At 34.4% G+C, this 25,938-nt stretch overlaps 1 protein-coding gene across 1 annotated transcript in view; it reads right to left on the bottom strand.

Moving 5' to 3' along the window:
* The window catches only part of LOC113062647 (junction plakoglobin-like), a 68,345-nt gene extending 42,759 nt beyond the window's left edge, over positions 1-25,586 (bottom strand). The window contains exon 1 of the mRNA XM_026232645.1: positions 25,163-25,586. The gene's annotated coding sequence lies outside the window, so the exon portion shown is untranslated. The remainder of the gene's footprint in view (positions 1-25,162) is intronic.
* Positions 25,587-25,938: the final 352 nt, after the last annotated feature.

Below are 25,938 nucleotides of genomic sequence, written 5' to 3'. Positions count from 1 at the left end.
CATCACAAAAATCATCTGAAAATTTTTGATTAAAATATATCTTACTTGTAAAATAATTGTACATAATTGTATCATCATTCCTACTATAAAACAATTGTCAGCAATAAATAAATAAAATAAAATATATATAAAATATATATAAAAAAGTAAGTAGGCTTGTTTGGCAAGAGAAGATGTGAAGTGAGGAAAACAAAAGGATAAATATGATACAAATATATTTATATAGAGCATCAACTGTAATAAAGCTGAAATTGTTAAATCATGCAAAAAATAAAAAAATATATGGTTTATTTTTCTGTATTAGTATACATCAAAATGCTAGCTATAAAATTAGCTAGCATTTTGCAAAGAGGTGATTATATTTAAATGTAATTTTCATCACAAAATTATATTTAAAACAATGCATAATTTAAGATGAGACCAAAATGGCATTTGTTTCTAAAAATTTATAGCAAATGTATATAGATTTAAATGCATTTTAGGAAAATTCTGCTACTTTTTTCAGACCAAACAAATATCATTTTCATTTCATCTCAAATTCAATAAATCAATAAGAGTGTGAAAAAGAGTACTTCTGTAGAGTTTACTTTCTAAAGGTGCATATGGACAAAAGTGCCAGAGCCAAATAAATAATTAAATAAATAAACAAAATTATATTTTCTCAGTAATTTTTCTTTAAAAGGATGTAAGATTGGCCTATAATTGCGGATTGTTAAATAATTTACAAATATTTCTATAAAAGCTTGTAAAGTAGCTTTCTCTAATTGGAGACGATTCCACTGAAAGGCTCATTTGCATAATTCTGAAGAGCCTGGTTTATAAAAAGCTTAACAGAAGCTGTAAACATATTGTGTGTTCATTCAAATGGATTTGAGGGCCGGGGTCTTTCTGGTTCTACTTGCACCTCAGACAAATTCTCAGTTTAAGCACTAGTGGATAGTGGATTATATTACAAAAAATGTTTTATATTAATATTCTTTGAATGCTAATTCAGAAATCGCATATGAATTAAGATGATGCAAATTATATAATTTTAAACTACCTGTATTAAAAAACATCAGATTTGTTTTTAAATATGTACCCCCCAAAAAAAATATTTCATTAAAATGTCTGCAAATCTATGAAAAATAATATTAAAAACTAAGTATTGTATTTCAATCATATACAAGTTAAATGTCTATCATATATCAGTGATATTAAAAATAATAAATCCAAATTGATATATATATATTACACACACTCATTTTATTAATTTTATTTATTAATACAAGTTATTTGTATTTATTTTAATAGCACTTGATGTGCTATTATAGTTTTTGTTAATATTTAATTTTTTATATTTTTGTTTTAACCTTGATTTTAAAGCTGTAGCTTTTTATGATATTTTAAAAACATGTCTATACAGTTTTTTTTTTATTATTTGTACACACACACACACACACACACACACACACACACATTTGTATATATAGTTTTCAAATGTCTGCAATTATATGACAAATTATATAAAAAAAATAAACAAATTATATTAAAAAGTATGACATTTTAGCATCATATAAGTATTTTGCATTTGTTTTCTGGTAAATATATGTAAAAAATTATTAAAACCAATAAGAAATACCTTGCTATGCTCGTTTTCAGAAAAAAAAAATCTTGAAATTCATTTGGTCCTGTAGCACTGGCACATTTTAAGAATATAAAATTTTGCGGTGCAGAGCCTTCGATCATGTTGACAGATCTTTGTGAAATTCATCCGGCTGCGGGGTCTTTATCACGCATCTGAGTGTAACTCACATCATCAGGGAACTAGAGCTGCAGCTTCCTGTTCTGAAGGCAGAAGGTGGAGATATCTGGAAATCTAAGCATGGCAATAAACTTCACAGGGAAGGAATCACGGGGTGTGACCCTCGACCCCGGACTCAGACGCCATCTCTGAGTCTGGCCTCAATGAGATCTGTTCAAATAGCACAGAGGAAGTGAAGCGCTCCTGAGGACCGCTCAAGGTTAAAGACACATATAAAGAGCCAGCAGCTCAGAAGCAGAGCTATCTTAATACCATTGACATATTATTGTAGTTTCTGTTAATATACACACACACACACACACACACACACACACACACACACACACACACACACATAAAGTTTTAATAATTTTTTATAAGTTTTTATAACTACTTATGTAGTTTTTATTATTTGTTTAGGTAGTTTAGGTTAATATTTTAATTACATTTTTATTTTCACTTTGATTTTAATTTTTGTTTATTTTAAGTTTTTATATATAATTATTATTATTTTGTATTTGCCATTTATTATATTAATATCGTTGATATACTATTATAGATTTTGTTAATATATATATTTTTTATTTTGTTTTTACTTTGAGTAAATTTATAGTAATAATATTTAGTTTATATTATTTAAGTATTTAAGAAAATGTTAACACACACACACACACACACACACACACACACACACATACATACAGTATTTCAGTTAATGTTTATTTCAAAAAGAGATTTCAACAAGTCATTTTTCATTGAGCCATAAAAAAAGTCAGAGTCTCACACACACATACACACACACACACACACACAGAAAGAGAGAGAAAGATACACTTTTTTTCATTAACAATAACTAAACCTTTAAGCTAGATAAAATTGGTTGGCAAGGAAAACTAAATAAGTTATGAAGATTTGTGTTCATAGAATGCATCTTAAGTTAAGTTTATTTTTCTCATCCCTATTGGCATAATGTTTTCTTCTTCATAAACCTCACTCAATTTTGTTCAGTTGATGCTTAAGCAAGAGAAATACAGTTTGCCAGAGGGTTATGAAAAATAACTATGTTAAAAACGCTCTCTTAACAAACAAGTTTCAGTATGTTATTCAATTTTGCTTCTCAATTTATCTTGCTTTAAGTCTGTTCAGATCTTTCTCTTGGAAAACATGACAGAAACACATGGACAAAAAAACTATTTTCCATTCTACTTCATCTCCAAAAGAAGTTTATAACAGTCTTTAATGAGGATCTAAAAGTCTCTTTCTTCACTTTCACCACAAAGCAGGTTTGGTCTCTCCTGGGCTGCTTAAGCAAAACTGTGAAAATGTATTCTGAATGCTATTTAAAGACTATAAAAACACAAACTAAAATCCCATAGAGCTGGAGCCTGGCGCTCAGACAGACGTGCATCTGCCGACAGCGCTGCCTTGCTTCTTCATTTCAAAGAAAAAAGATATCCCAACTGCAGAAAAGCCACAGGGATGATTTACCGTACTGAAGATCCCATGAAAAACCCTGTGCATCACATCCATACAAAGTAGAGCCAGGATCAGGGGGCGAGGGCATGTTTAATGGTGTTACCTGCAAATAGGTTAAAGCTATCGGCTTTCCCTTTGCTCCTGTTAACATAAAACGGTTTGGGTGCACCGGGATCACCTACTAAACCTTCAACACACACACACACACACACAAGTTCTCTCATCATGAGAAAAATGACAGGCCTTTCATCTCTCATCTTCATCCTCCGCTCTCATTAGCAGCTCTGTGTGAAAGTAGAGGGCAGACACATGGATGAAGGAGATGCATCGCTGCTGCTTGTGAAACAGTGAACCGTGGATGTACAAAAACAAAAAACAGAGGAGAATCCCTGCCTTCTCCATCGTCGCACACACACACACCGGGGACCCTCGGTGTCTGCATACAGCCAGAGACACATGCTAATTAAAGCAAACCTTGCCTAAGCCTGGTGAGATCTGCCGTTCTTCCTTATCGCCTGCTCCGTCTCCAACGGCGTGTTAAAGAAACAAACAAACATTAGATGGGAATATAACCAGCAAACACAAGAGCGGGCATCTTTTCAGGCAGCTGCGACATACACATGTAAAAGACTGTCATAAGTCCCTCGTAATAATGCGGCGCTAAGCACTAACATAGTGCATAGACACAGTCGAGCGCCAAGACAGGCCGGCTGTTAAGGATAAACTCTACCGTGCCAATAAAAACAATGAGGCTCGGTTTTAAATGGCACAAAGGTGAGGTTGTCTTCATGGCCTGGTCACCTGGTTTCTGACTGAAGTGAAGAGATATTGTGAAGGCGGTGAATTAACATTTTAATGAAAAATTCACTAGTGTTCAAACGTTTGGGGTCTGTAAGTCTATTATGTTTTTAAATGTCTCTTATGCTTTTATTTGATCAATAATACAGTAAAATTGCTAAATATTATTATAGTTTAAAATGACTGTTTTCTATTTGAATGAATTATAAAATGTAATTTATTCCTGTGAAGTGTAACAACAATGAGTTTTACGTAGTAATTAACTCAAATGATATATAGGGAATTTGAATAATTAATCAGGAATATGATTAATTAGCTCTCAGGTGACAGTTACATTTAAATTTATTGATTATGAAAAATAGCTCAATTGCCTATACTAATAACTAATCACAGGGCACTGTAACTTACTCATTAATATGTCAATCTACCATCCTTCATATCAATTATTGTGATATCTCTTACTGTAAATCACTGCAAATCAAACATATGGTTTGTCCAGCAAACCAGATTGAATTTCAATTTCCAATAACGTTATCACTTTTTATAATTCAAGGAAAAATATTCTCTGGCCATGAAAACATTATCCTATCATTATGATAAATTTAGTTTCTAAATTTAAAGCTTGTAGCTAAAGACCAAAACATTTCAGTGACTCGTAATGTGAGTGGGGTGGAGTCCAGAGCCAATCATTTTATATATGGGTTTTTAATAATTCAACTAGTAATACATCAAACTACAAATCACACAGAGTAAATATGCGTACGAAAATACAGACAATAAACATTTACAAGACATAACGGAATCCAAATAAAAGGGAGAGAGAGAGAGAGAGAGAGAGAGAGAGAGAGAGAGAGAGAGAGAGAGAGAGAGAGAGAGAGAGAAGTGGAGAAAGCGAGAGAGATCACAGAATGAGCTCAGGTATGAAAATCAGTCAGTAAACCTTAGTGAAACCAACAACAAATCAGATCATAACAACACTTTAAACCAGCATTTAAATCTCCATAGAAAAGTGATACTTGCATGGCCCAGCGTGTGAGCGTGGTCTTTTTGTGAAGCTTTGTGCGCTGTTCCCGTTGAAACAGCCATGTGCCATGAAACGGAGGCCATGTGACGCGCGTGCACGCTGCGCTTGGCGTGAGCGTGAGCGTGGAGCACGTGGTCCTTTGTTCTGTCCTCGCGCGGTATTTGAAAGGTTCAACAAACATTGTTCCAGAATTCGTCTTCCTTGCGTGGAGAGGCGAATAGTTGAATAAACTTAGTAAAGAAAAGAAAAGAAAACAACGAAAATGAAAGTTTCCAAATGAGCCATGAAAATGGCTTTCCTCTCCTCAGTCCGTGTGCTGAGGGGGTGGTGAACTGAGCGCGGCCCGAGGCCGCGCGGAGCGACGTGTCCGAGAACGGGAAGAAGAGAAAGAAGAGCGCAAGAAGAGAGGGTGGACCTTGTTTGGTCAATTCTTATAGCTTGAAATAGTTCACGCCCATTTTCGAGGGAGCATCCAATGAATGTCCGCGATCTGAAGCGGAGGGAAAGTTCCTTTGTCTCGGTTGAGACAACCCCCTGATGATTTAGGGCCTGTCCGATTTCATCAGGAATATTAAAGCAAGTTCATTATTCCAGATTAAATACATTTTTCATTACTTTGCTCTAGATAAATGGGTCTGTCAAAGCATGACGATTAGAACAAGACTAGACATAATATATATATGACCAAAGATCTAATTTTTAGATCGAATTACACATTTAAAGATTTGTTTAACACATGATAACACTGCAGATGTTGGGAAACATCTAAATGTACCAAAAGGGAATACGTAATACATTTATAAAACATGAAAACAGAAAGTTAATGAATACATTCCATAGAATGCATTGTTCAAAAGAAGCCAGTGACTTGGCTTCTCTCCTGTCCTGTGTGGTCGTAAAATTTTACGAGCTACCAAGGAGTGTGGGGGTTGCAGAGCATTTCTTTTTTTGAGAAAGTTAAAGTGAGGAGAGACATTTCCTAAAGTATGAGCTTGCAACTTATACTCTTCACATAACAAGGATTAACCATTTTATGCAATCCAAAAACATAATTAAAAATACATATTAATAATAAAATGAAAGTAAGGAACTTATACAAAAAGGTTTCCTTTGTCTCCAGTGTGTTGGAGGAATTTGGGGGGGTTTTCAGGTATCCTTTGAGGCTCGCATGGGTATCGTAAAGTAATTTAAGTCCAGCCAGGCTGGCATTTAGTACCAACAGTCTGAATTTATAAAACAGAATTTAACCCATGAATCGCTGACCTGCATATCTGTTACAGAAGCAAAGCTGAATTTTCAGCATCATTACTTCAGTCTTCAGTGACACATGAATCATTTTTCATCTATTTAATGCAACCGTGCTGAATATAATATTCATTTATTTTTTCTTTCAAATAAATAAATTAAATCTTACTAACCCCAAACTTATAAACGGTAAAAAAGGTTTTAACATATTTCATTGTTTTTAATATTATCGTGGTTCCATTCTGCTTTCTAAAGAATGGTAGAAAATCTTACATTTCTCGATCCAAAGAGTTTTTTTAGTGTTTTGCATAAAATTTTTGTTGGGACTTTTATTTTATTTTATGCAAGCGGGCAGAGGATAATTACATTATCAACTTAAAATATCAAAATCTTTCCAGATAAAGTTGTTTTGAGTTTAGTAAGATGTTGAATATAACAGTAGACTATTTACGTTTAGAAATAGCATGTAGTCCATAGGGTTATTTTCTAATACAGTATAAATGGCTCTTTATAATGAAAAATATATAATACTTGGGCATCCTTATATAACAAAAAACTCAAAAACACATGCACTAGACAAATTCAAATGTTAAATGTCAACTCTATCCCCATAAAAGCACGCAATTCAGCTTGTTGCATAACATATTTTCTATTAACATTATCATCCAAAGTGAACTGAATGTACAACAAAACCAAACGTCGAAAGACCAGACTAAGACAACCTCTGGTTTCATACTGATTCGGATCAATCTCGTCTCTAGCCTCTTTTAGCCCAGATAAGACCGGTTTGGCAAGCACACAGAACGCCATCATTGCAAATCTGTCGAAACCAGGTCTACGCTGAATGATCACACCAGGAGCTCTCAAATCATCACCACTTCTCTTGCCATTTTCTACAGCACTGCGCGGCCATTTGATTGGTTTGACAGGGCTATGAAAGCATGTTGCCTAGGTTTCCAAAGAGTGTTTCTGTCATTCTGGCTGTAACAGCTACATTTCAGAGGGAGAAATTACCTGCACCTTTTACCTGTGAAGATGCTGGGATTGTTGACCAAACAAATGGATTTGTGATGCCAGAGTGGTTTTAATGAGCATCTGTCACCAGGGAAAATGGATAATAATAATAATTTGAAAATAATACACATTAATATAGGCCTACATATTGGGTCTGCCCACAAAGTTTCCCATGGAAACATCCTTTTAAAATAAATGTCTCCTTGTTCTTAACCTATATGGCAATTACTCTGCACAGCACGTCACACCAGCCTCTTACTGCAGAGATCAGAGAGGAGAATCGAGCTAGGTGAGCAGCCAACCGCGATCAAGTAAACTGAAGATGAGGTGAATTCATTCATTCAATCAGCTGTGCCATAGTTATAGGGAACAGCTTAATGAGGAATTCAAAGGGATGAAGAGGTGAAAAAGGAAAACATGGGTGTAGAGTCAGGGACGGATTTAGTTCATTTGGGGCACCAGGCAAAATATAGGAATTGGGCCCAATAAATTTGCACATATTTACCTGGATCAACCTCAAGGTTATTTCTTGTTGTGATGCTTTCTGCTTCTCAATGGTGCTTTATAGTTGTGTCCAGTGTTTCATGCACATGTGATAATGGCTTCCTTTCATGTTGTAGACCACAAATTAGCAATTGATTTACAGTTGAGATACAGATTTTCACAAAAACTTAATAAATTATAAAATTATAAACCTCACAAGCCTTTAAACCAGTGTTTTTTTTTTGTTTTTTTTTTAGAAAAGGGATGAGTCAGAAGTATAAATCATCAAATTAATTTAAATATAAAGTATAATGTGGGTGGATTTTCACATTGGTCTGAACAAATACTGCAGATTGGATTATTGAAAATGCACATAAAAATATATTTTAAAAATAAAAACTATATTAAACTTTCTTAAAATTTTCTTTTAAAAAAAGAAGGCAAAATATTATTGCGGACTGCTGTACACATCTCTACTATACGAGCTTTCATGTTTGCGGTTGCCAGATATCTAGAGTTCAAATCCGCAAATCAGAGCTTCTCTGTTAAAAATAGTGTAAAACATAGTTTTTTGCAAATTTTTTGCAATCCGGCAACCATGCACACATGCTCATTCTTCACTGCAGAAGCGCTGATGATGATTTGAAAACACGCCTAACAAGTAAACTGAAGTTTAGCGCTCTCTGTGTGAGATATTCAGCTTAAATGAAAGTGTCATTCAAACAGTCTGTATTCTGTCATGAGATCTCTTTTTTTTTTTTTTTGTGATTGTGGTTGCTGAATAAATGCACTTACATAACCTAACCGCTGTTATTTTAATAGAGAAACATTATTCCAATTTGGAATTATTGGAATTACTTTTAGGAATTTTACTGTTAAAGTATTTTTTGTTGGTTTTTGCCAGTTTTCATAATGTAGACAGAGAGAGTGCATATATAAGTCTTTGATATCAATTTATATATTAAATAACCTATAATAAATCAGTGCACTAGTTGAGATCAAATAAACCACGTGTATGAGTTCACATTGTATTGATTTATACTTTTTCATGAAAGTGTCATTCCTAAAATGTAAAAATACATTCTCAAATGACAACAATAATTTTGAGGATTTATTTTTTTATTTTTATCATTTTAACTATTATACAGCATGACTAAAATGCTCAGACATTTAGTCACCTAAAACTTGACATAACAAAAACAGGACAAGCTTGACTATATACGATAATAACTAAATGGCATTTTAAAATATATTCAAATTGAAAACTGTTATTTCAAATTATAACAATATTTCACAATTTTACCGTTTTAAATAAATGCAGCTTATAGGCAAGCTTCTTCCAAAAAACACAACACAATCTACTTTTTGGAATTTGAAATAAAATTCTGACTAGTAACTTTTGATTTGCAAAAAAAAAAAAAAAAAAAAGTTTTTCATCAAACTCATACACATCACTCATGGAAATGTCACGGCTATATTTAGTGCAGCTCCGGCATATGAAGCACAGGAGCAGGCAGGTGCCGGCAGCTGAAGATATCATGCAGGACAGGAGCAGATAGTGAAGAAACCACAGGCTGATAAAGTGAGCAGCAGATGTGCTTATATGACTGCTGTAGCACGAGGATACAGACAGAACAAACTTCAGTGACCTTGCTTCTGTTGACCAGAAAATGAGCTGAGACTGTGGACTTTGAAGCAGATAATATTGGACAAGCCAGGCTACTGTAAACATAGTATGTCTTGTTCTCACACTACGGCTCTGACGACTATTCTCTTTGCTACTTTGAGGGATCCGTGCAATTCAATGTGCTTTGAAGAAGTCACAGTTTTCACTACACAACACACACTGACCTGCAATTACCAGAAATCTGAGCTAATGCACTACTCGGAGAAGGAATTTAAATGAATAAACAAATACTCATTAAAAAAGGAATGTCAAAATAAAGCACACAAGGCCGAATGATTATAAGAAGGCATTATTTATCTGTAATTAAATCCCAAGCAGTGTCATCTCTTCCTGCTTCACTGCATTGCATTATACCTTGAAGGTCTTGAAGTAATGAAGTTGCTCTGAAATTCAGTCTATATAATACAGTGAAGTTTATAAATCAATAGTTCTGCTTATATTTGCATGCTTATGTGGATAAAGTATCAACTGCATTTCAATGTACCAATAAAAAAGGGGACATAAAACTAAAGAAGGGTCATCAAAAATCTGAGTGGTTAAGGTTGTTATTTTTGTATCCTTGATATATTATTATAGATTTTATTAGTTTCTATTAATATTTTGTATCGGTTTTTATTACTATATTCTCCATTTTTTAATTTTGTGGTATTTTTGTTGCTTTTTTTTTTTTTTAGTATATCAGTATTTCTTTACATTTATTTCCATTAGAATTTTAATTTTAATAATAAATATTAATGAAGATAAACTATAACATATCAACTATATACTCTCTCTCTCTCTCTCTCTCTGTATATATACAGGTTTATTAAATTTGATTAAAACTGAAATCTACATAATTAAAACCATTAAAAAAGTCTTCAACACTGATAATAATAATGTTTCTTGAGGTTGCTGAAAATTCAGCTTTGCATCACAAGGAATAAATTGCATTTTAAAATATAATTCAATTCTAAAAAGTTATTTTAAATTTTACAAATATTTCACAATATTATTATAATATAATCATATTACTATGAATCAGGGTTTAACCATCTCGCCTCATGAGCTAGTCTATTTTGAAAATGTCTTTTTGCACATTTCTTAAATTCAATAAGTACAACATACTATTGTACTAAAAAAATCTAAAGAATGACCAAACACTTGAAATACACTGGGCATCTGTCTGTCTGTCCCAGTCTGCTGAAGTGTAAGCTCTCACTTAAATTCTGCACTTGAAGAGTTCACTAACAGATACATATCGTCTTCCATGTGCCAGTCTTCTTATCACTTTTAAAGGCTTTCTATAAACACCACGGTCCTCTGCTAGAGCTACAAAGCCAAGGGCAATTTTACGGTATCTCTCGCCAAGGATCTCTGCTGATGCAGAGGTTACTTTTTCTCTCTTGCTCACGTTATCTTTCCTCACTCCAGTACATTAGCGTGCTACTGCACTAAAGCCGCAAGGACAATCTCCAAATTGAGCCCGGCGAAAACATTTGACCGACAACACTACCCCCAAAAATAAAGTAGTCGTCATTGTCAATGAAGAGAGTTTACAAATGAACCCTCACAAACCAGCCAACACCAACTCAGCTAAAAATCAGCGTTATGGTAATGCACTGACGGAAAATGCAGATAATGCAGATGCTGCCGCTTATGAAATTTAGCTGTGGGTTTCTTGGCAAAGTTTGGAATTAAAAAGATTTAGGATGGAGGGAGAAGAGGAGATAGAAATGTTCACATAAGATGAAAGAAAATGACAAAGAGAGGAAAGTACAGAGGGAGCAGGCGAAGAGTTATTAAAGCGTGAACAAACAGAGACGCACTCAAAAGAGAATGAGACTATTTATTAAGAAATAGAAACATGAAAACAGAGGATCCATCAGTTACCCGGGAGCTCAGCTGGAAACTCTGCACAGTTGTTGCCGTAATTGCCAGTGTTTGCAATTTCATACTACCATACTGCAAAATATACAGTAGCATAAAACTGTATCCTACAATGCAGTGCTCTCAACCACAAATAAAAGTGATAGCACTTTGACAGCTTTTTCTTGACACAGTATTTGATCAGGCTGCCAAATATGAAGACATTTTTACACAAGATGTTATCTAAATGCAAAATAACCCATTTGAAGTCCAAAATTATAACTAGATGCAAATCACATACAACATAATGTGATCCTGTAATCACTGTATAATAACAAAAAAAAATTAAAAATTTCACATTTAATTTAATGCTTTACTTGCCGTTTCTTTGTAATTATTTGTGAAATTTCTGAATGAAAACTGCTTTTATATAAAAAAAATTCAGTGTACTGTACTTCTGAACTTGTAAATCAAAGAGTATTGAAGTTTGTTTTACAAGAAAACATTTTTTTCTTCAAGATGTATTGTTTAATTCAATGTGTTACTGCTGTTTCTGTAATTATTTGTGAAATGTACAAGCAATTTTTGAGAGAAAACTCAAACTTTCATTTTTTTGTATCTTTTTTTTTCAATTGTGAAAATTGCTTTTTTTTCAGTGTACCATACTTCACTGTAAAAAAAGAGTTTCTAATCTTAGAAATAAAGATTGAATAATCTTAGAAACAAAGATTATTGCAGTATTTTAATGAATAAATCCTATTTTTTCTTAGAATTTTAATCGAATGTGTTTGTGTTTGAATTGTTTCTAAAATTCACCAGCAATTTCTGAATGAAAATTGTTTCCACAGCAGTGTACTCAAAGACAATGTTTACTGTGGAGAAATGTGCTTTTTAAATCAATAATAGGCTTTATACATTATGTATTGTGCAGTATTGAATGAGAAGCAGGCTAGTAATCAATTCCAAACATATTCATTGAAAGAAAAAAGGGAGCAAAGAGTTATTAAAGTGAAAATATTTCAAAAACGAGTTCGTCCCTACATGAGCAGCTCTAATTAACATGACAGATTTCATTCAAAGCAATATTTACTCATTGCTCATCTGAGAGACAGCGCCTGGGGAGATGACGGCTCTGTTAACCTATTAAAAGGAGTTTCATGGGCATCTGTGACAAGACAAATGATTTGGACTTGTCTCTCAATTGTTTAGGAAAAAAAGCACCAATCACACTCACAGTAAGGCACTTACAATAGAAGTGAAGAGGCAGGAAATAAACACTAAAACAAACATCCTTCAAAAGACATCAAAGGTGTATTCATAAAACTAGCATGCCTTCTTTCCCTTGTGAAAAATAAGTACAATTTGAGCAAGAAGATTATTACTTAATATAGAAATAATATATTAAAGCTGCAGTAGGGAACTTTTGACGCTCTAGCGGTTAATAAACAGAACTGCTTGCGTCTTGCGGAAGAACATCGTAGCCGGAACTACTTCTCTCTGTTTATGTCTATGAAGAATCACAAAGGTACTGGGTTACTCCGCCGCGGTACCCCCGAAGCAATCTAAAATAGTCCGAATATAAACACTTATTATAGGTGTACCCTAGTGATTCAGGACGAGCCAAAAACACGCTTTGGAAAATGGATTCATGGTGTACTCGCTTATTATATACATTTTTCTACATTTTGAACACAAACAAAGTTACGGACCTCAGCTCTGATTGGTTGTTTTTTACCGGGAGCGATGGAGTTTCTGCAAATGGCAATAGGACCACTGGGAGGAGACAGAGGAGCTTGATTTTTTTCACAGATTATCTGTCTCATATTCTACTGTCAGGACATAATGACAGGTTTAATAAATATGTAAAAAATATTTTTTTACAAAAGTTCCCTACAGCACCTTTAAAGTATGAAATAATTGTAATATTTTCAGACACACAATGCATGTTATCTGATATTAAATAAAAATGTATCATAAATGCAATTAGTTAAAATTAACAGTGCATTTTACATAATTAGAACTTTTCTGTATATGTAATTACTTCCAATGCCCCAGTCCAATTTTCGCAGACATTTGTAAATAAAACAAAGATTATTGGAGTGTATTTTAAGTCAATGTGTTACTTGCCGTTTCTTTCCTTCTAAGTGAATGTTTTTTTTCCCCAAGTAAATTTGATAACTTTTTTAGTGTACAGATGCGTTTAAAGGGATAGTTCACCCAAAAATGATTCATAATTTATGCACCCTCCACTTGTTCCAAACCTGTATAAGTTTCCTATACAGTTAGCCAACATCCAAAACAGTTGACAGTAGCCACTGACTTTCATAGTATTTTTTTATTTACTTTATAATATGGAAGCCAATGGCTACCGTCAACTGTTTGATTATCAAAATATCATCTTATCTTCTCGATAGAAGAAAGAAACTTGTTGTGACATATCCCTTAAAGATTTGTTTTGAACAATGCACATGTAAACAAATATCTGAATCGTATTGAAAAGTTTAGGGTTCTTATAAACAGGATAGGATTAGGATTAGATTCAGTACATGTAAACAAACCTGCTACATCATTTGAATAAAATCACTTTCTGTGGTAACCAAAATCAGATTCAATAGAGCTTAACCTGTATTGAATGTCCTTAACCATGCCTTTAAACTGTGAAGTGTGTTGTTGGCATAAAAAGGTCAATTATCATTATCCATTCCCCTTGATGAGGACAATTGAGTTGCTATTTTTTGGCATTGGTTTAATCACCAGATGGATGATGCTTTTTATTTGCTTAAATGAAAGTTGGTAAGGACGCAACACACCATGCTGGACAATAACACTCATTATCTGTCCTTCTGCAGAGCATGCTGCTCTCGTCTGTTAGCATACGGTGCCAGCCATGTTGTCTGACTGCAATGGTCTTGCCAGCTTCAGAGACACTGAGGCAGCGGCTGCCATACCAAAAAAAGGCACTTCAAATTGGCTCTTTGATGCACTGAGACAGAAAAGTAGAGGAAGTGGGGAGTGCATGCATCAAACGCTAGAGTGAGTTTTGGAATGAAGAGATGCTAAAAGAGAAACATGTCATTCCACTATAGGGATGTGCAAAACTATGCACAAAATGTAAAGTCTAACAGAGATATATTTACTCCTAGTTTCCACAAGATAATACATTAGAATGCAATAGGGAAGAAATGCATAAATGCATGTTTAGAACTAAAAGAGAAGATGAGAGATGTGACAAAGACAAATCAATGCAGTAACTACTACCACATTTTTATTCAGATCACTCTCCTGGAAACATGCAAATGTACTTGCAAAAACACACTGAGTGCACGTTCAATGATTTCGCATATGGAATTATTTCCGTACATCAGTGCATTGGCCATTAAGAGATTATAGCAAACAGATGCCCTCTGGTTGACGCTAATCATCACCCAACACTCTGCCGTACTCTGGGTTTTTTTTTTGCTGAAGGCATATGAAAGTAGACTTTAGAACATGAAAACCTCAAATGATGCGTCTCACTGCACTAGCTCACATCCATTGGAATTTATTTAATTATAGTGTATTTTGTGCATTGAATAATAGTTTGTGCAGTGATCTAGGATTTAATTTAAGCTTTAACTAAATAAAGATGGATTTTGTTTTGCTTATTTCAGAGTGAAATAGGATATTTGTCTGTGAAAAGTCATTATTTGATGAAATATTATGAAAATAAAGTTTTCTTTACACTGAAGTACACTGATAAATCATCCACAAGAAGAGCTGAAACACTTGTTAAGATAACAAACAGAGTACATTTTAATGTTGCTTGATTATGAGAAATAAAGTTGCAACTGTGAGATGTTAAGCAAAAGAAACGAAGTTTCAATTGTGAGGAAACTTTATAATCGCAATAAAAAAACTTTTAGCAATTTTCACAAATATTGCAATTATTAATTTTTTAGCTAATTAATAACAAGAAATAATATTGCAACTTTGTCAAATTATGAGAAATAGTTACAATTGTGAGAGATACAACCCCCCCACAAAAAACCCACCCATTTTCAAGAAATAGTAGCAATTTATGATTGCATTTTTTTCTTTCTAATTATGAGAAATGAAGCATAATTTTGGCCTGATTAATTGCAAATATAAATTTGCTTCTGTGAGATATTAAGTAAAACTTTTTGAAATAAAGTTACAGTTGTGAGATATAAAAAAATAATTCAATTTGAAGAAATATTTGCATAATGAAGAAATTTGATAATTATTTTTACCTAATTACAAGAAATAAAGTTGCACCTTTAAGACAAATAATGTAACTCTTACTCTATATCTTGTGAGATATAGAACAAAAAATGTAAATAAACAAAACGCAATATCAAGAAATAGTTGCAATTTGTGATTGCGATTATAATTTTTTCTTCATTACAAGAAATAAAGCAGCAACTTTGAGATATTAGGTCAAAATGTAAGAAGTGACGTAAGTAACGGTGGTGATATATAAAACAAAAGTAATCGAATTTCAAGGACGAGTTGCAATTTTAACTTTTTTGGCCTAAAAATGATGAGAAATAAAGTTAAGATATTAAGTCAAACTTTGAAAAACAAATACAATTGTGAGATCTAAAAATAATAAATCACAGTTTGAAGAAATAGTTGACCCCCAAATTGTGAGAAGTAGTTACAATTGAGACTCAAATTTTAAGAAATCATTTACTATTACAAAAAAAAAGTTGCAACTGTGAGATATTAAGTCAAATTTTGAGACATTGAGTTACAGTTGTGAGATATAAAACAAAAATAAACAATTTCTAGAAATAAAACTGCAATTTCTACAAAAGTTTTGGTTATTATTATTTGAGAAATAGTTTCAGTTGTGAGATAAAAATTATAAATTGCAATTTGAAAAACAAAAATCGTTAAATTGTGAGGAACAGTTACAATTGTAAGATACAAAACTAAAAATAATAATAAATGCAAAACTCCATTTCAAAAACTTGTTGAACTTTATGATTCTTTTTTCCTAATTACAAGAAATAAAGCTGCAACTGTGAGCTATCAAGTCAATTTCAAAGAAAGTTGCAATTGCGAGATTCATGAATGTGTTTGTTGAAAATAATTTATGAAAATGAATTGTTGGATTGCAACTGTCATAACTACAAATCACACATAAGTCTACATATATTTCCTGTCAAAAATGTACAGTGGCTGCCATGAAATTCTCATTCCTGTTCCCGAGTGATTTATTCAGTACTTCTATTCTATTGCCTAGTTTTCTCAGTAATCGTCACCTTCTTACTTCTTTTCCCATCCATTGTGGTAATCTTTCTCCATTTTTTCCCCATCCATTGCTTTTCTGGGGCTGCCTTTCAGTTCCTGACGACCGAGATGGTAAAAGAAATGGGGCCGAATTATTGCCTGAGATAACAGGAACCCTGCATATACGCTTGTGTAAGTGTGTGTGTGTGTCAGTCTGCATACTGTACGTGTGTAAGAAGTGCAACTGCACAACCCTTTCTCAACACATTGGTTTCTCATATGGAAAGCTACAAGAAAATATAATGCAGTCAGAATGTAATTCATTCACACATAATGACAAGTTTTGCCACACCATCAAACATAAAACTGGGTCAGCCATCAAGGAGGACACGAACCAAAGCTGAGCAGATTTTTACATTATGTAAATGGCGCTGTCTGGTTGAGATCACCAGAGTAGTATAAATAGCTTGGTTTCTGTGGTTTCTTATAAAGCACAACTCATACATAAGGCCAGACAATCATCAGCCATACAGTTCCCGTCTTTGTTGCTCTCTCTGTTCCTGTCACAAATACTTTATCCTCTGTGTCTAGATCTGTCTGTCCGCTTCACTCAAATCCTCTCACAAACATATTCTGAACAACAGACACTCTGTTTTCAAGCACAAAGCAGCAAAGAAACAGGAAGACATTAAACTGATAAAATAGAGCATTTTCAAAACAGAAACATTAAATGTACTGGAAGAATGAAAACAGACGGCAAAAGCAGTAATGAACAGTTAGATGAACAGATGATGAGTTACAGTACGCTGAAGAATCAAATTAACATTCTTATGTTAAGAATGGAATATTAGCATTGATTGGAAAGATAGGAAGGACTTGCCCCATTGGTTGATTGTGTTGGGCTAGTTGGGATGTTCAAAAAATTTAAGCAGTGTTTACACTTTTATTATATTGTTTAATGTTTTGTATATACAAATATCTATAAATGTATTCTTTACTTATTCAGTTATATAAAATATTAAATTATTAATCAATTCATTTTTTATCCGCTTAGAAAATCACCACGTTTTACTTCGTATAACTCCTGTTAACTACTCATATAACTGTCTTTAAATAGGGAAAACATGGAAGTGTTTGGTGGCTTCTAAATTCATCCTTGTTTGGATCCTAAGGAATGAATGGTGCTAAACGCTAACATAGTGGTGTCACGCGCTACAGCGATTAAGTGCATGCACTGAAACGGGAGAGGTACGTAACAACTCGTCTAATCTGTGGGGAGAACATAGGGAAATATGGAAAAAATGGTGGGCTTTTCATTTAATCCAGTTGAAATGTTGTGGAAGGACCAGATGGAAGTTCATTGGAGGAAATCCAAAAACATCTCAGAGTTGATGCAGTATTGCACTGAAGAATGGGCCAAAATTCCTACATGTAGTTGTACATGACTGATCAGCAGTTACAAGAAATGTTTAGCTGCAGTTATTGCAGCAAAAGGAGGTCAGACCAGATACTGAAAGTAAAGATTCACATACTACTGCCACTCATAAATCATTAATTCACAAGTCTTTTTTTTTTTCAATAAATGCATGACAAAGTATCTATTTTTGTCTCATTTGTTTCTCTTTGTCTACCTTCAGGACTTGTGTGGAAATCTGATGATCTTTTTGAGATCTTTTTTTTTTTTTGTTGAAACATTTTTGGAATTTTCAAGGTTGAATAAACAAAAATTACTAACATACAGTATATATATATATATATGTATGTATGTATGTCTATATGTATATTTTATTTTTACATTAACAATGTAATTAATGTTATGTTGAATAAAACCAAGTATATTTTCACATTACATCTTTATTTTATTTGTGAACTGATGTTCAGCTGTTCATTTTAATTCAACTTAGTTTCAGGTCATCGGTCATCAAAGCTCTGTAAACACTGCATGTCATGATGGCTACAGACACAAAGATGTACCTTTAATTTCACCAGGGTGATTGCTCACTAAAATACCCTCAAATATCGTATTTTCAAATTTCAAGTCATTTCAGGTTTGATTTTGACATGCCATGAAGCGTGATATCTATGGGTGAGTTAGTCTTTCCTTTAACAGCATGATTTATTCATTCAGACCGATTTGTATGCATAAATAAAAGAAGTGGGATTTATTTATTTATATTAATTATAGATATACACATACAGATAGCTGCTATATACACATGCACTCATGCAATAAATACAAGAGGTCAATGGAATATGAAGAGCAGCTAAGGGCACTAAAGAGGCAGCAATCTCTGAGCACTGACATTATGTCTAATGTAGCGTGCCAACCTTCTCTTTCCTTCCACTCCTATCAGTTCAAACACAATAAACTACAGTTATAGTTATTGTTTTTTAGCTTTTTAATCACATTGCAAATTATGACCAAATAGGATTGCCACTTGCCTTGTCTAAAAGCCGTAATTTTATCCGAAGTACTAAAATAATGAATAATTCCAAACAAATTCCATCATTTAGACAGGAATAAATAATGTAATGTAAAACTCTCACTTTCTATTTTCGCATGTGCATTTTATAGATAGAAAGAAAGACAGAGACATTTACTCAATGTTGAGGGTTGGAATAAGTCCCACTCTACATTACTTCCCACTGAATATTCTGTTTTTGATTATGCAACTGCAAAATTGCGAAGTTCACAACCATTTATTTCACTCTAGAACAACAGACAAGCGAAACAAAGGCTGGGATTCTTTTACAAGAGAATACAATGCATTCTCTGACAGAAAAAAAACTAAACAAAAAAAAAACTTTTACTTTCTGTCAGACAGTGATTCTAGTTGCTATTTTCTGCCATCTGAGCCTTAAAAAGTAAATGAATGCACACTGAATCAGAGGATCAGGGCCAGTGGGATGCCACGGCAGAAGACTCTGTCAAGCCCTGTCTGTAAAGAGCAGCAAGTGTCTCAGTGGAAGGCTGAAATGACATTGCTTTATTTCCATCACACCAGATGTGAGCTATGACAGAGAGCATAAAGGTGAATTCAGAGGGGGCGAACATGCAAAGAAAACTGAGGACATGACCTACAACGTTCCACCAGAACATCAACCTCTGATAACAGCAGAAGACACTGTGCTGAAAGAAGTTGAGGACTTCAAATACCTGGGCGCATGGGTCAACTCAACTGAGCAAGATCTAAAAGTGAGGAAGGCACTTGCATGGAGGGCCCTGAACGGCATGAACAGTGTATGGAACTCCAACCTTTCCCGCCAAATCAAGCTCAGCTTCTTCTACGTGACGGTAGAGTCCGTTCTCCTCTATGGCAGTGAATGCTGGACCCTGAATCCAACCTTAGAGAAGTCCCTGGACGGGTGCTACACCAGGATGCTGCGTGCAGTGCTTAAAATCAGCAAGAGTGAGCATGTAACCAATAAAATCCTGTATGAGGGAGTACCAAGAGTGAGCAATAAGATTGCTGTGAGGAGAATGAGACTTGCAGGACATTGCCGAAGGCATCGAGAGCTGCCAGCCAGCAAGCTGGTGCTATGGGAACCAACACATGGCCATCGGTCAAGAGGACGTCCCACGCTAACGTACGTGGACATACTCAAGAGGGATGCAGGAGCCCAGAGCACCAATGAACTAGCTAGATCGGGATGACTGGAGGCAATGATGGAAGGCTCGTCTGAGGACGACCTAGAGAACATCATGATAATATATATCTCACTCTCTGCAGCTCTCTGTGCATGCATTCATTAGAGAACAGTATAACCCTTTCATCATTAATAATGATCAGTATAACACAATTCAAAAAATTGTTATGGTTTAAATGTCTATGATAAACCAACTAATTGCAGATTCAGTCTACATTAGTTTCCATCACTCCTGTACAAAACATAGTCCATAATACAATTTCCTAATAATAATTACAGTTTTTATTATTCGCTTTGGTACTATTTTCACAAGCAAGGTGTATATTTTCACAACTCATAGTACTAATATCACATCAGATCATCAAAAGTGCACTTTTTTCAAACATTTCAGCATATTTTCAATTGTGTTAGTACAATACACAAAAACCACAAAGTATTCTTTTCACTACACAAAATAAGTGTTTCATCTTAATAAATGTTTCATTCACAGTAACCACCTTTCATAAATCTCTTACTATCAAACTTTTCATTTGCATCTCTTCTCGTTCAGTTTAATACATTTGTCTATTATTTAATCCAACTGATCTTAATGGTTAATCACAGAACCGTTTGGTAAACCTATAGATTTTAAATTGGTTTGTCAGCAATATACAGTATATGGATTTTGAGAACTACAAAATAAAAATGTGTGTTTGTACGAACATATAAATTATGTCTAACCACACATGATGAATACTCGTTATTGCTAATTGATTTCACATAGTAACCACAATTGGTCACTATATAAAAGTGGGGGTGTAAACACTGGAAATTTGTTTCAACATGGAGCAGGATAGACAGCAAGGAATAGAAAGAGCTTGTGGACAAGGTATCCCTCAGAGAGGTGGACCCCAACAGAGAGGTCAAAGAGGTGGGCATGTGGCCCGTCAAAGGGTTGGTCAACAGAGAGAGGGAGTCAGAACCGGAAACATCTCCATGTGTGCAGCTATCTCTGAAGATGGTGTTGTAGGACGTAGATCATTACTTGGCTCCTATAATGCTGCACATCTTATTGAGTTTCTCAATGAAATTGAGCCAGCCTGTCAAGGTGAAGGGGTCATCTATGTAATTGTGTGGGACAATGTCAGGTTCCACCACGCAGAGGTAGTTCAAGCATGGATTCAGGCCCATCCCCGATTCATGACCCTCTACCTGCCTCCATACTCTCCCTTCCTCAACCCTATTGAGGAATTTTTTTCAGCATGGAGGTGGAAGGTCTATGATCGCCAACCCCTTGAGCATGCTACCCTCCTTCAGGCCATGGATGATGCATGTGATGACATCAGTGTAGACCAATGTCAAGCATGGATTCGCCACGCCAAAAGGTTTTTTTTCAAGGTGCTTGAACAATGATAACATTCATTGTGATGTGGATGAGAATCTATGGCCAAATGCTCAAGACAGGCTCGATCCAAATTAATGTAATGTGTGCACTAAATGTTATGTTTTTTTCTCATTTAGTTGAATTTCATTATAGAATGTATACCTATGTTACAATTATATCTGAAAAATAAAAAATAATTTGCCCAAATTATTGTAGAGGATGTCTTCATTGATCCTTCACTTGATTACACATAGGATGGATATTTTGGAAATTATAGATTATGTAAATGTTGGGTAATGTATTAAATATAATTGGTATATAAAAGTGTATTGCGTGACTAATGTGAAAACTGTGTAATCTGTCTTTTATAGTACTGTAGCAAATTAATTTCAGCACTTCTAAGGCCGATTTGAAACCAGTATCTTGCATTGTTTGCTGTTGGATGAACTGAATGTTAAAAGTACTAAACTGAAAGAAGATCATACTGTTGTGTTTCAGTGATTAAACCAAATGTTCTCATTACATATTACAATAATCTTGTGTTTGAAACAATGATTATATGGAATGAAAACATGTGCAACTGAATTAAAGCATGAGATCAGGTTTTGAAAGAATGACTAGCTGTGTTACAAGTGTGATCAGTTTGGATTTTTGCACTAAGAGTTTTGAAAATGTACACCTTATTTGTGAAAATTGTACCAAAGCGAATAAAAAAAAAACTGTAATAAAAACACTTCCTAAAGCAATATTATGGATAGAGGACTCATATTTTAACCAGAACCAGTGGTTTGAAGTTTAAAATGTCTTAATGATGGATTTGTTCCTTAAAAACACATAGCTTTTTGCTCCACAAGACATTAATTGATGGACTGGGGTCGTGTGGATTTATCAGCTGTTTGAATTTTCATTTTGGGTGAATCATTCCTTTAAGAGGCTATAAATATAAATGTGCAAAAATCCTTAACATACTTCAGTCTGCCAGCAGAGGAATAAAGTCAGCCTCGTAAACAACTAAAATCAATGATGGGTCGCCTTAACAGCCCATAGCTGGAGCCACTGACATTACAGAGTGTCCTGTTGTTTTCTAGTTAATGCTGCATGAACATGATTGTGTGTTGTTTAAACCAAACTTTGTATCAAATATGGACTAATATCGATGTTGGGTTACATTTTTTAATTAAAATTTTAACCAAAATGTTGGGTTGAGACGACCCAGCATTTTTTAGAGTGCAAAGTTTGACATTGCATTTTTGCACCATCCATAAATTCATCTGTCATCAAGGCTCATCATTACGAAACTATAAAAAGTCACTGATTAAATGATAATTTTTGTCAATTTGCATTCACCCCTATAATTGTAAATCATTGTGTAATCAGAAATACAGCCTACTGCATCAATGTTTAAATTTAATCAGCATCTTGACTGGTTGTTTTGGATATTAACCAATTTGTGATTTATAATTATTGGTTGTTTCTTAATTTCCTGTATTCACTCTTTTGGAAAACTAACAAAAGATTTTTTACACATTAAGCTGATTGCATTTTATGTGAAGAAGCAATCTAGTAAGTTGGCTCTAACCTCAACCTTGGCTATAATTATCAATCGACCCATCTGAATTTCTAGTGGGCTTCTATGGCAAATGTTCCCCGCTAAGAAGAAAACTAAGTTTGGAAAGCAATACTGGCATCTGGGATGTCTGTGCACTTGCAGCGAGTAGATACCATTAAGCTTTGTGTCAATCAAAATGCCACAAAACCCACCCATCAATTATGTGAACTTGACTCGAGACTGCACTGTAAAGGAGTTTATGTTCAAACGTTACTGATAATAAATAACTGCACATTACCACTGAAAGGTTAGCCCTGATTTAAACCAGACCTCTAAACCCTTTTCACACCATCAATGATTTGCAACAACACAGTGACCTGAACTCAATGCAATCTGACAAGAAACATCATCTTAAGAGTAGTAATTACTAGGGCAAAAAAGTCATTGGAAGCACTAAATATGTGTACTTCTCTACTATGCAGTAGATTAAAAACAGTATGTGAAAGAGTATTCATGAAATAGTATAGGTAAAATATAACCAGATGACCGTTGAGATACACAATTTTAATGTGAACATGTGAATGGCAAAAGTAGTCAAATGACAACAACATGGCGAATGTAGTACATCCAAATTAGATTCATACTACAATAATACTATAGAACACACTTTTTGAACAGTTACTAAATAATTACTAATTCAGAAAAAGTTCCTACTCACCTGGATACAATGGCAGACAAGAAACACTTAGAAAACTAACAACACAGCAACTTTATGTTTTCGCTTCCAGTGTGAAATTAACTTACTTTTAGAACCGGTTTAATGTTTGAGAGTTTAATTCAGTTTCACTTTCATTTAAATCACTCAAACTTTAACAAAAACATTCTATAGCACAAACAGTCCCTCACAAAGTCTGCGTTTGTAAATCTTTGCAACTAAAATTATCCATAATCCCAGTCACGAAAATAGGTAGGCCTAGCACTCATTGTTATTTTAAATAGAGGCGTTCTGTTTCCTTTAATTAAAATAATTTATATAAATAATTTTAAAATTATTGCTCTTATATTTTAATAAATTCAACATAACTTAAAATATATTTTTTCTCCTATGTTTATTTTACTAGCGATTTTCCGTTGGAAACGCGCCCGTTCGCGAGGCGTTTACCGCGGATTTTCAGACGCTCCCACAGAAATCAACTTAATCGCTGCTTTTAGGTTATGAATAAATTAAATTGGCTAACAAAATACAATTAAACAGTCAAATATACAACAACAACAGTCGCAATTTTTCATCACAGGAATCGAACCCGGATGTCTCGCAGTGCATAAGTACTTTTTCTAACGATTTACTAAGCTTAGGTTCTTGAGATTTTTAATATTTGTCATTAGTTAAACTGGTTTGTGCGCTAATCAACGACCCTGAAGAGCTCTGACACAGTTCAAACGCGTTACGTTTCCACGCAATATTTCAACGAGCAACGGAGTTGACGATCACGCGCGCGTGAAACCGATTTCGCCAGACACGAATCATATTAGATAAACTTTGGTCATTTAACTGCCATTCAAAATAAATTATCTTGCATTATGCTCGATATGTAGCAGTGTATCTGCACTCAACTAATGTGAGCTAAAGTTTAGATTCCTGAACATGCCGAACTCGACAACGTCTCTAAATATAATATAATACCAGGCTATACTACAGAGGAGAGCAATCATTTGGGGGGTGAAATTATGCAACATCGCCTGATGTTTCGCATCTATCGTGTGTGATGAACTCCGTTGGGCTTTAACCCAGCTTTCCCGTTGCATGTTACAGAAGTAGCTACTCTGTAGAACACGAGCACAAAAATCAAAAACAAACCAATACACACTTAGACCACTAAACTCTAACGATTCATGTGCAAACGACCTGCATTGATGCACACTGCATCTAACAGCAGAAGGGTTTCCACAGTCGCCAGGACAAAGTCATTATTTAAAAATAAAAAAAAGCATGCATCAGCACACTTATTTACCTCACAAAATGATCACAATCCACTGGCGAGTGTCTCCCCAAAAGAAAAGAAAAGAAAAGAAAAGAAAAACACAGCTCCTGAATCCCGTCTCCGGACCCAAGTCCCCCCGTCCACTTTTATCCAAGTGTGGCAAACGCTGAGCAGTGGAGTCAGTCTGACAGCAGCGGAGCCCTCCGTGAAGCCTCCGGTTGCACGAGCGAGCGAGTGGGCGAGACCTCTAGCGGTTCAGTCTCTACACCATCGGTAATTATTTGAGAATTCTGGTGCATCTATTGCGATGCTCATTCATGCTCGTTCATAGACAGACATCAGGAGAATCGTGTGAGATGTAAGGTTCATGTTCTTGCCGCCATGTCCATCCCTGCTGTTACTAGGCTGTCATGATGACAACGATTTTTGGGGCTCTGGTAATGTCAACTGAATAGGCTCTCTCTCTCTCTCTCTCTCTCTCTCTCTCTCTCTCTCTCTCTACACACACACACACACACATTTAATTATTTAAATACATTTTTTTAAAGGCTACTCCACAACATTATACACTTTCTAACCACCAACAAAAAATATATTTAATCATATTATCAACAAAACTGAAGTTGTCTCAATATAATTATAAAGAATACTTGTTAAAAATCTACAGCTATATATTTCATATGTCCACATTACATTATTATACACAACAAAAAATAAAACAATTAAAGTTATTGTCATTTAAGTTAGATATTTGCAGCTTTACTAATATATTAAAGAGCCAGTAAGATGAAAATTCTAAGCTTCCT

The sequence above is a fragment of the Carassius auratus genome, chromosome 44, assembly GCF_003368295.1.
Source record: "Carassius auratus strain Wakin chromosome 44, ASM336829v1, whole genome shotgun sequence".
NCBI classification, from domain to species: Eukaryota; Metazoa; Chordata; class Actinopteri; order Cypriniformes; family Cyprinidae; genus Carassius; species Carassius auratus.
Note: the sequence above shows the minus strand (reverse complement) of the source record. Positions and strands in the feature narration are given on the sequence as shown.